Source organism: Calypte anna, chromosome 8 (genome assembly GCF_003957555.1).
Source record: "Calypte anna isolate BGI_N300 chromosome 8, bCalAnn1_v1.p, whole genome shotgun sequence".
NCBI classification, from domain to species: domain Eukaryota; kingdom Metazoa; phylum Chordata; class Aves; order Apodiformes; family Trochilidae; genus Calypte; species Calypte anna.
This window is the reverse complement of record NC_044254.1, coordinates 28,766,684-28,777,821: the sequence shown is the minus strand read 5'-3', so window position 1 is coordinate 28,777,821 and position 11,138 is coordinate 28,766,684.

The window sequence follows — 11,138 nt, the reverse complement described above, 5'->3', positions numbered from 1 at the left end:
CCTCTGACAGCCAGAGGCCCCAGACACAGCTCTCAGCAGCCAGGCTTGACATGACAAACTGCTGGATCTCATTTGCCTGGGTAGGGGGAGGAGGTTGCCTGGTGGTGAGCTTGCCAGTGCCTCTGGGGTAGGAAAGGCCTTGAAATCCCACTGCTAGTGTGGCTGTAACTCCCCTGAACCAAGCAGGGTCCTACCCCAACCTCCAGTTTTTGCTGAAGAACTTGCTTATCATTTAGAGGGGAATGGTGCTGGCAGAGAGAGCTTGAGTATGGGAGAAACCATGAAACAGGGAAATCCGTGGTGGTCACATGCCCCTAATCCTTGTGAGTAACTTGAGCAGACAGGTTCAGCATCTTCCCACACTCAGGGCATGAAACAATCTTTTATTCAAGCAGCAGGCAGATGGGCAGACATCCAGCATCCCATAGGTAAAACTCCTTTTGTTTGATTCCATGGTGAATTTCTGTTTTCACTGCAAGGTGAAATCATCTCACTTGATAAGAAAGAAATAAAATTTTTAAAAAAAGGTAAAAAAAAAAAAAAAAAAAAAAAAAAAGAAAGAAAAGGTAAAAAAAAAAAAAGACCTGCTCAGACACATCAATCAGTTTTAAAGAGGAGTTTCTGCTTTTGTGTTTTTGTCACCACTGCAGCATGTTTTATTTTCAGGTTTTCAAAGAAACGGGTCAGCAGATTTCTTGCAGTTGTTGGGGAGTGCAGGGAATAGGAGAGGAACACTGCTCAAAACAGTGACCTTCTGGCATTTAGCCAAATCTTTGCAATTCACAGAGGGAGAGAGCAGAGAACCCAAGTGCAGTAACTGTGGTTTCTGTATGGTGTGTGAACCATGGGGAAATATCTGCACAGTACAGAACATAATAAATACAGAACATTCTAACCAAATCTTGAGTCATTGAAATTATCTCATTGGCCTTTAACAGAAAGCTTTGTCTCAGCTAACAGTCTTTTTTTTTTTTTTTTGTTGGTTTTGCATTTCACAGCACAGACATTTACTCCTCCTGGGCTGGATCAACACACAAGTTGCACAGTGGTGCACACCTGTGATTCCTTCTCCTGCTACAGAAAGTCTCAGGGCCAGGCTCTCACTGCTGCTCCTGCAATGGGACCTCTCCTGATGTGGCTGCACTCCCAGCACCCTCCAAAGAGTGGAACTCCCCACATCTAGGTACAAACACTCACTGTGTTTGCACAGGCAGAGCCAGGAGAGCAGTTCCAGCGGAGGATGATCCAAAGAGAGATGGTGGTGGGACTGCAGCTTCAGCCCAAAAGCTGTAACTTCTGCAGGGCATGACATTCTGGAGTCCTGTTGTAGGGCTATGTGTGAGTAACCTTTTCATCTTTCCTTGTGGCTTGACACAACTGCCCCTGCATTTCATGACAGGTTTTTTTTTCTGGCAAAATTAGAACTTCAAAAAAGAAGCTAGCTCAAAAAAACCTCAGTGCCACCTGCTGCAGTTAAACTCCACATGTCCCCATGGTGAGCAGTGGTAGCTGTAACACTCACCCCTTCTCCCCAGCTCTGTTGCAGAGGCAGCAAGAGGAATGTGAAGGGCCCATCCCAGGCACAGCACCAAATCCCTGAACCCCTTCCTGACAACTACAGCTCCTCCAGCAGGCATGTTGGCCAGGCCATGCTGTCTTCTTCAGGGAAAACTACTTGACAGTTTGAGACAGCAGTGCTTGTGTCTCAGAGAAACATTATGGGGAATATTTACTAACTTTTAGTGGTGAAGACTTAAACTGTAAATAGGAGGGGATGACACTAGAAGGAGCAACAAAGCAATTTTTTTAAAAGTCTTTGTTTTTTAGAAGATCTCAATAACAACAGATCCATTTGTCTCTTTCACCAGTAGAGCATTTTTGTGGGAGATCCCTATTTGTCTGATTTATTAGAAATGCTCCATTGAGACACCAAGCATTTTTCTAATAAACCTAGAGGTTAGCACTATTGTTTTCAGTACAGCTGACCCTTGGATTTGCTGTAAAACCAGAATCATTAGAAATGCTCCATTGGTTATATTGGAGCATTTCTAATGAATCAGAGGGTCAGCTCTATTGAAATAATGTAAAATATCTGGATTCATGAGAAAAACTCCATTGAAATGCATGGAGCGTTTCTAATAAATCCAGATTTTAGTGGAGCTCAACCCTGAATCCATTAATACCTTATGAAAAAATAGTTACTGAGCATGCACCTTAAGTACTTTTTTTTTCTGTCTTAATCTCTCATTTATTTTAAAATGCGTTGTAAAAATAGCAAAAGGCAGTGGTGAAAATTTGTTATTTAAAGTCTGCCATTTCCTCTGCTTACATAAGAGCTGAGAGCCACTGTTGCCACCAGATGAACAGCCCTTGGCACCTGGGAAGAGGTTCTGGGCTTATCTTGTGCTCCAGCAGCTTTTAGGGAAGGGGAGGGAATGGAGAGGCACAGGGCTGAGCACATCCCAGCACAGGGACTGCAGTGTCCCCCACATCAGGCACAGCCCAAGTGACAGTCAGTGGCAGGATCGCTGCAGAGCTTCAGGTTGCAACTGTCTGGAGGAGCTCTTGAGAGCTTTCAGGTACCTCAGTCATTCCTCCAGGAGGGATTTCACTGCAGGGATGAAAACCCAGGATGAAAAGCAGGGATCCTGGTTTTCTCCCCAGACTGAAGCAATGCTGGTGGTAATTCCCAGGAGAAAGCACTCTGGGCCTCGCCAGCAGGATGTTCTCAGCAGGATCCCCTTGTTCAGGGATTGCTCTGAAGGAAAGGCCTTGTTCTTCAGCTGGATATTTAAATGCCAGTTGTCTATGGCAGCTGAGGGCAGTGAATGATCATAAGCAGCGGGGTCATGGGCATTCTCCTCCCTAAAGTATGTTTGCAACTCCCCAAAGCACCAGGTCATGAAAAAGAGAAACACAAACATGATGGAGGGCAGGTCAGAAGTGTTTGCCTTGTGAGAGAAACTGAACCTGAAGTGTCCTACCCTTTACTGAATAACAGATCTTTGTGCCTTCAGGAGGGGGCATCTTCTGTAAAGCCCTTGGTCACAGATCAGGTGTGATGCAGTTGGGACACATGTCCCAGGAAGAGTTGCCTTGAGGCTTCAAGTTTTCCACTGTAAGTGATGGAGAGAGTTTGTTGTCTGGACTTAAAGAGAAATCACAGCCTGCTTTCCCCTGCAAGTTGGATGTTTGTTCTTCATTTACAATCATAAGGCCAGCAAGAGAAGGAGATTTTTTTTTTATTCCTGCCAAGCTGAATTAGCTTTTTCTACCATTTTTTACTGTACAACACTATTCAAAGCCTGGCAGACTTTCAAGTTTACTTTAAGGCAGATTCAGCAGCTGTAATCTTCTGACAGTGTGTGTCCTGGAGATGAGATAGTTTTGGCTTAAAGCAGTTTCAGACTTTCTTTGTGCTCTGTAGCTAAATGACACATCCATGGCAGGTGACATCTTTAACCCATTTGTGTATTCAACATTGTCAGCTGGATAACTCCCTGAAAACTGAGGCCTGTGCTAATAAAAATTAGTAATTAATAGTAGCATGTTAAGGGCCAGAATATGAAAAAAAAAATAACAAGGAGTCTGCCAAATTTATTGTTTCACAGCATAACAAGAAATAAACACTGGCAAGTTTATTTTAAGGTTGTGCATGAGACAGTCCCTCAGTGTCTTTCTTGGATGGTCAGACCCCTCCTGAGAGCAGAGCTGAAGTTCATGTTGTCAGTTTTGCAGATGAACTTCATGTGAGAGTTCCTGTGAAAAGTTTTTAGTGACGAGGATGCCTTCTTCTTTTTTTTTGGAATCTGGTGCTTAATTATTGCCCCTCCTGTCTTTCAGAACACTCCTGCAAAATGATTCTGCTACCAGATGTGGTGCTGTGTGTACCAGCCAGGTACAGCACTCAGGGACCTGAGTCTGGTGAAGGATTTGGATCAGTGACCCTCTGACAAACCCGTGCTCTCAAGTAAGACATCTCAAAAGCTTTGAAAACACAGGCAGAAGGGGTGCCTGGATTTATGGACCCTGAGTGAGTGGTGTGGGGTCCAGAGTACCTGATGCAGAAGGTGAAAGAGCTGGATTGATCATGCCAGGGTCGATCAGGTCAGTGTTACCTGTGGCTCCTCTCTCCTGATGTTTGTGGTGGCTGGGAGAAGGCAGGGTAGGAAAGCACCTGGAGGTCTGGCCATCACTGCTCTGTGATCCATGCAGCTCTTTGCCCCAGGTCCCAGTTCCAAAGGAACTGGAAAACACTGTAAGAAGCTTCAAGGACAAGTCACATGCCAGTAAAAACCAGCAAACCAGTTTTGGGCAAAGGAGCCCCTTCTGTCTGCTGTGTGACACCAGATCTCCAACACTGCCTGTTCCTTATTTAGGGGTCACCATGGTGGCCACACCAAGGCTGTTCTCAGCAGGGCTGGGAAGTCCTTAAGCATCATCTCACTTCTGCAGCTTTACAGCCTCCTTTAAATGTATTTCAGAATAATTTGCTTAAAATTGAGCACAGACAGACAATACATTCCTCACCACCCCTTTCCAGGGCTGCTCAAGGAACTGGGCTTAGGTGTGTCATAGGAGTTTATAGCAACATCTCTCTGGAGGTCCCCATGCAAAGAACTGAGAAGCTGCCTTGCCTCAGGGGCAGTCTGGGTTCTGTTTATTTTATGCATGCATCCAGCCAGCATATCTGTAGTTTGTCAGCTTATGGTGCTGTTCTTTAGCTCCCTCTGCACACACACACACATACATAAAATGTATATGGAAAGTATATTAATACAGTTCTGTCTCAACAGATTTAATTCTTAAATGCTACATATACTTGTTTAATCTCTCATTTTAGAAGTAGGAAAGGTTAGATTATAACATCAGGTTAGCTCTCTTTGAAGCAGGTAATAATTAAGTTGATTCACTGTTGCAATTACTGTCAAATCCCCCTTAATTACCACGGATTTTATAGCAGCTTCATTATACGTCTGCTGTAATGCATTGTGGCCCAAAGGAGAAGTGTTGCAGGAAATTCTGCATAGCATGTATAATTCTAACCTGCAGTTAAAGCTTCTAGTGAAAGCCTCTGCACTAAATTTATCTTTTTGTGACATTTTTTCTCCCCTATTATTTAAAGCAGTTGAACTGGAGTAATACCACTAAAATATACACCTAACTTCATCAGTGAAAATTGATCTCCTCGCTGGTATTAGGAATAGAAATGGAGAAATGATACAATTAGCAGTGAATTATTTTGTGGAAACTGCTCAGCAAAGATAAAGAACACTTCTGGTCTGGCATCATGGTGGGGAGGGAACTTCTGCCCCATGCTGAAAATCATAGACCCCTCAGCAACCTTGCCTGAGCTGAGTAGTCCCACTGAGTCCAGTCTTTAAAGTGGTAAGAATTTGCTGGATCAGCCTTCTGTACATCAATATTTGCATCCATTGTTCTTTTTATAAACTGGGTTATGCAAATAGAAGGCACAGGCACAGCTTTGATGGGTTTTATTTCACCTGTGTATGGAATAGACAGTCATGGTGTATTGTAAAAATAATTGATGAAAACAGAGATTTGGCTCAGAGAGCAACACCTATTTTATTAGCAACCACACAAGAATTTTAAAGCAGCTCTTTTGAACTGACCTTCCAGCTAACTTCTGGAACAACACAGCCTGCTGAAACCCCTGCTTTACAGCTCACGTGCCACTGCTTGTTTCCATTGGAAAAATCTTTATAAATCTGGGTCTGTAAATGGAGCCTGCACCAGCTCCAAACAGAGAACTGAATAATGTGTCCTGTGGATTTGCTTGTAACGAAGGAATTTACTCCACAGAATATATTAGATGCAGAAAGGGCTTCAGTGTCAGTGACACTATTGGCAGCTGTGTTAACAGTTAAGGAGCTGGCTTTGTACAGCAGTACAGTTATTAAATTTCTCCAGAGACCATGACTCATTAATCAAATATTCATACATCTCTGTAAATACACACTGAACAGAGAATACCCTCAGAGCTGAGCATCCCAGCACAAGTGCTCTTTCATGTGACACTGACAAAATCCTGAGAACATGCGGTCATGTTTTGCATTTCTAATGCTCTATGTACTCTTTAGTACCCCAGTTCCTAAAAACAGAACACAAATGATCTTACTGATGGCAAGTGTTACACAGTCACAATTAAAATTGCTTCACTATTGCTTCATACCATCTTTTTAAAAGTGAAGACAGTGAATCAATTCTTCTGTTCTTTGTTTACCATCAGACAAGTAACTTTTTCCCATACGGATGGAGAAACCCAAGGCCATGCTCCTATTAATACAAGAATTTGTATTAGCATGAAAACAACAAACCACTGGTTGAACTGTGAAGGCCAAAGAACTTCATATATTTGCAAAGACATGAGGTTGTTGCATTTAACAAATACTGGATTTTGTGTTTCTGCACTGCCACAATCCAGCACGTCTTCTCACCTGCTCCAGGGGAGCCACAGACACCTCTGAACTGAATTTTTGACCAAAGTGAGCTCGTGGTTCAGAACTGAAGCAGCTCTGACCAGCTGGAGCTCTTCTCTCTGAGCCTTTGAAAAAAAAATCAGTTTTCTGGTTGAACTTCCCACCTAATGCATTCATGTCTGGGCTTTGGTTTTGACTGTTGCAAGATATGATTTATATTTTTGATTCAGGCTCTCTGTGGGTTGAAGTAGTCAGAGGCCTTTTTATAGTGTTATTTGTAAATGGGATTTATTATATTGCTTACTCTGTAGATTTTTGGAATTCTGTACTGTTGTGCTCCCCTGAACAAGAGGCAACAAGGGAATGGAAGGGAACAACCTGAGTCTTCAAGTCCAACCACCTAAAAGTGGGGCCAGCACAAAATCACAAATGGTCTTGGGAAGAGAAGGGGGATCCACAGATAAACCCTGGAAAGAGGTGAGTCTCAGGTTATATCCCATTGTCATTTTTAGTTGCTGGGACATAGAATTCACCCCTGGAACCAGTCTCTAACTGCAGAATTTGAAGGGAAATTTATAAATTTGCATAATATCTTTATGTTCTCTAAGTAACTTGCAAACGACCCAGTTTAAGGATTGAACTCTGATCAGAAAATACTTCCTTTTTTTACTTCACTTTCTAATAAATACAGATAGTCCAGCTTAAGCACCTCCACGGTTCCTACCACAGTCATTCCAGTGCATTTTAATTTTCTTTAACAAGGCTTGACATTTACATTTTCAAAAGAAAATCCTCTCCTATATTTAATTAGGGCCCTGATTGAGACAGGAGTGCAGTAACATCCCACACTTCTTCTCTGTGAGACAAAACTCCCGTTGCCTTGCTCCACAAGAGTCTCTCCTTGTGAGGCTGTGTCTGGGGTTCCTAGAAGTGATCCCCCTACCCTGCATGACCTTATCCACTGACCCAGCACTGCTGGCTGGGGATAAATACCTAAAAGTGACTTTAATAATGTTCCCTTGGGGCACAGGGGTTCCCTGGCAGGCTCAGAGTGTAGGAAAGGGGAGAGAAAATAACGTGTGAACGGTGAGCGGAAAGCCCACAAAGCCCTTGCTTTTAACACGTGCCTAAACACCCACTAGAGCTAGGTGAAAACAGCAAACATTTATTTGCACATCTTCTTGCATAAATAAAACCCTGCTGAGTTGCTTTGATGGCATTTACGACCCCATTTATTCATAAACATTAGAGTGAGCAAGTTTTTATTTGCAGGAGCGTTCATAGAAAACAAAAGCGTCGTGAATTCTGGTGTGAATAAATACCAGAGAGCTCTCACCTGAGAAGGGCTTCTGCAACCATTAAGCAAAGCTCTTTTTACTATTCACACCATGGATCCACACAATTACAGCTGCTCCTGAACTGCTTACAGACAGGGAAGGGAACTGTTTATAAAGCTCAGTTCATCCCATCAGGCAACAGAAACCATCTCATGAAGATATCACATAATGGGGGCTGATGAGGATTACTTGGGGCTCAATCCTGACTCCCTCAAATGTCTCTGTACGTGGTTTGGGTCAATGCAAACAACCAACCAGCATTTTAAGATCCCTTTAGGTAATGTTAGCATGGCCTGACTGAGAGAGTGGGGAGCTGTAACACCTTTGTGTGGTCAGAAAGCAGCTCCAGGCTAAGAGAGGCTCTGGGTCACATCAGGAGCATAAGGCTTGTACCTGACTGTGCTCCACAACCTTCCACACAGGGCTAGGGAAATGTGCTCCTTGCACAAGGACGAAGAAATGGGTCCATACTTCCACAGTAATCAACCACAGTGTGTTAAAGGACCATAAAGGAACCTGGTAAGTTCTACTCTCTTGGAGGCTCCTCCAAGAAGAGCTGGTGCTCCCAGAAGTCCTGTCACCTTGGATGAAACTGTTGCAGAAACAGAATGTGGGCTGGATTTCAAACATGCTGCATGTATTCATTTGTGGCATTATCGACCTTCCATAGCTCACTGATGGTGGCTTTTCATTCCATCACTCCAGTTAAGAGATTGTCAGTAACTCTGGAAATAAATCAGGTCTCCAGGGTGAGGCCATTTCCTTACTGTAATTAATGGAGACCAGGACCTCCCTTCCCTGCCTCCCCAGCTACCCTGCTGTATCCTTTTCCTACCACCACACAGAACTGAACTGCTCACCTGCTTCTTATTTCCAGCACTTCTGGAGGAATCAATTAATGAAAAGGAAAACCCACAGAAAACTTCCTTATAATAAAAAATGTGTAAGGCAAAGGGAAGCACCCAAGACATGGTGTTGAAGCACCAGTGTGTTGAAGCACTTGGAGAGCCCAAGGTGACCCAGAGAGGTTCCCCATGGGCTGAGCCACCAACCCCTGCTTGGAGAGGAACCCACACCAGCACCAGCTCTGAGCATGATGGGGGTTTGCTCAGTGCTCAGGTTTCACATCAGCTTGAAAAAATGAGGCCAGAATCTTTGTTGGAAGAAGAAGGCAGAGTCCCAGGTAGTCATTCAGGGTCCTGAGGTTGTGTCAAGCTGTTGTTAGATAGGATAAACACACAGAGCAATGTTCCTTCGAAAGGAGAAGGAAATTGCAGACATGAAAAACCAGTTATTAGGCAACTAAAAGCTCAGATTTGGAAGGTGGTTCCTGTTTGCCACCTCCTGGGGTGTTTGCAGCCATCAGGCAAGCGAGTCCCCAGCCTGTGATTTGTGGAAGTTCTTTCAGAAAAGAGGCCACTGCTGGGTGTGTGAGTAACTAATGCTCCTTTGGTTTGTGTTTGAAGGCAGCAGCAGCAACAGTGGTGACACAAATTAATTGGGGAGTTTTCAGGAGATAATGCAGCCCAGGTAAAGAGAATTGCTATGCGATTAACAGAGTTTCCAATTAAAGTCCCCTGGAGTTACTGAAAAACATTAATTTCTACTAAGCTGGCAATTTAACTTGTGTTGCCACTGTACACAAATGCACCAGGGCAGCTTGGGGGCTGGTATCTGCTTCAGCCCATGAAAAAAATAATCTGAGAATAGACATTAGTTTTTAACAAATATTTTTGTAGCAGGCTTCAAATAAAACACCACTGTGGTTAAGCTGGAAGATTTTTTTAACAGCTTAAGGGACCAAAAAGCAGCTGCTGTTCTAGCACTGAAGCCTTCCGTGTACCTGGTCAAAAAGTTTAGTTTCCAACCCATAAGTCTCTCTCCCTTATTCTCTCTCCTTTCTTTATCAGGGAGGGGAAGGAAGATTAATAGAGAGCATCTGGCATTTGGTTAAATTGCTGGGCCAGCATTAAGCTGTGACACCAGTAAATAAATAAAACAATTTAAAAAATAATCCAGTAAATTAACTCTGCAGAAGTGGTTATACTGTTGTTTCTTTATTAACAAATTGCAAAAAGACTGAGACAAAGTCTTTCAAAAGAAATGGTTGGTCTGTGGATCACTTGAGACAGCTTGCAGTGTTGTACAGTTATTTACAATGAAAAAAAAAAAACCCAAAGCATTAAAAAAACCCCAGCTGGGACCAAAGCCCACTGTACAGCTGTGTATTTTCCTTAGTTTCACATAACCCAGCACCTCTTACCACTTCATTACAAGCCCTGCAGCCTCCCATGCATTAAAGCCTCTAAAGCTTCTTACATGTTATTATTATCAGTACCAGAGAAGCTGGACATGGAGATGTTATTGATTCAGCTGAGCCCCTGCATCAGGCTGCTGTGTGCAGGGCATTTCTCAGCCTTGGACCAGCTCTGCCCCAGGAGACTGTCAGCACTTCTTGGGGGAGAATATTACCCAGCAATGTATTCCCTTCCAGAAAACTTTTCCTTGAGCATCTTTTCCTTTCCCAGAGGTGTTTGTCCTCTCACCCTTCCCTCCAACTCTGCCTCCCTTTGCAGCTATGGAATACCAAAGCTTCAGCCCCACAAGTTCATCTGCCTGAAATCCAGCCCTGCAGGCTCCTCAGCATTTGCCCTGCCCTTCTGTGCACTTCAGTGCCTTCCCTGAGGAAAGGTAAGCAGAGAGGAGAGCATCAGCACCCCAGTTTACAGCAGTTGTACCCCCCTGCTCTGTGACAGCAGCTTGTAATGATGCAGCATAGGATTGCTTGGTTTTGGGGTTTTTTTCCCAAACATGAAAGCAAAGTACAACTTCATGTCTAATTTCCTGTCCCCTGTTACCCAAAGGAACCACTCAACTGTTCTGCATTATTTTTGCTAAAGCTGCATTAACTTGTGCTTCACTAAACAGGAATCTCCTATTTCCTACCTCTCACTATCTCACTGACATTCACAGTTCTCCTCATTTTGACATCTAAATTCCATAAATATGTTGTTTACTCCCTCTTCTGGGCTACTAATGAAAAATATTAAGTAAAATCAGGCCAAACATCCTCACAGCCATTCAGCATCTAAAATTAAAATTCTGTCACTTATTAGTAGGATTCAGCAGTGCAGAGGTTACTAATTCAGACAAATTACATGTGGGTGTTTTCTTTTTCCTAAGAACAAGTGAACATGATCTCTTTTTGGAATATTAACTCAGTTACCACTGCAAATGCACCCTCCAGCCCTGACACACAGACATACCAGGATCTACTTCTGCCTGAAATCAATCACTTTTTTTCTCATAAAAGGAAAAAAAAAAGGGGCTTTAATGAATACAGGTGCTGGTTATTATTTGG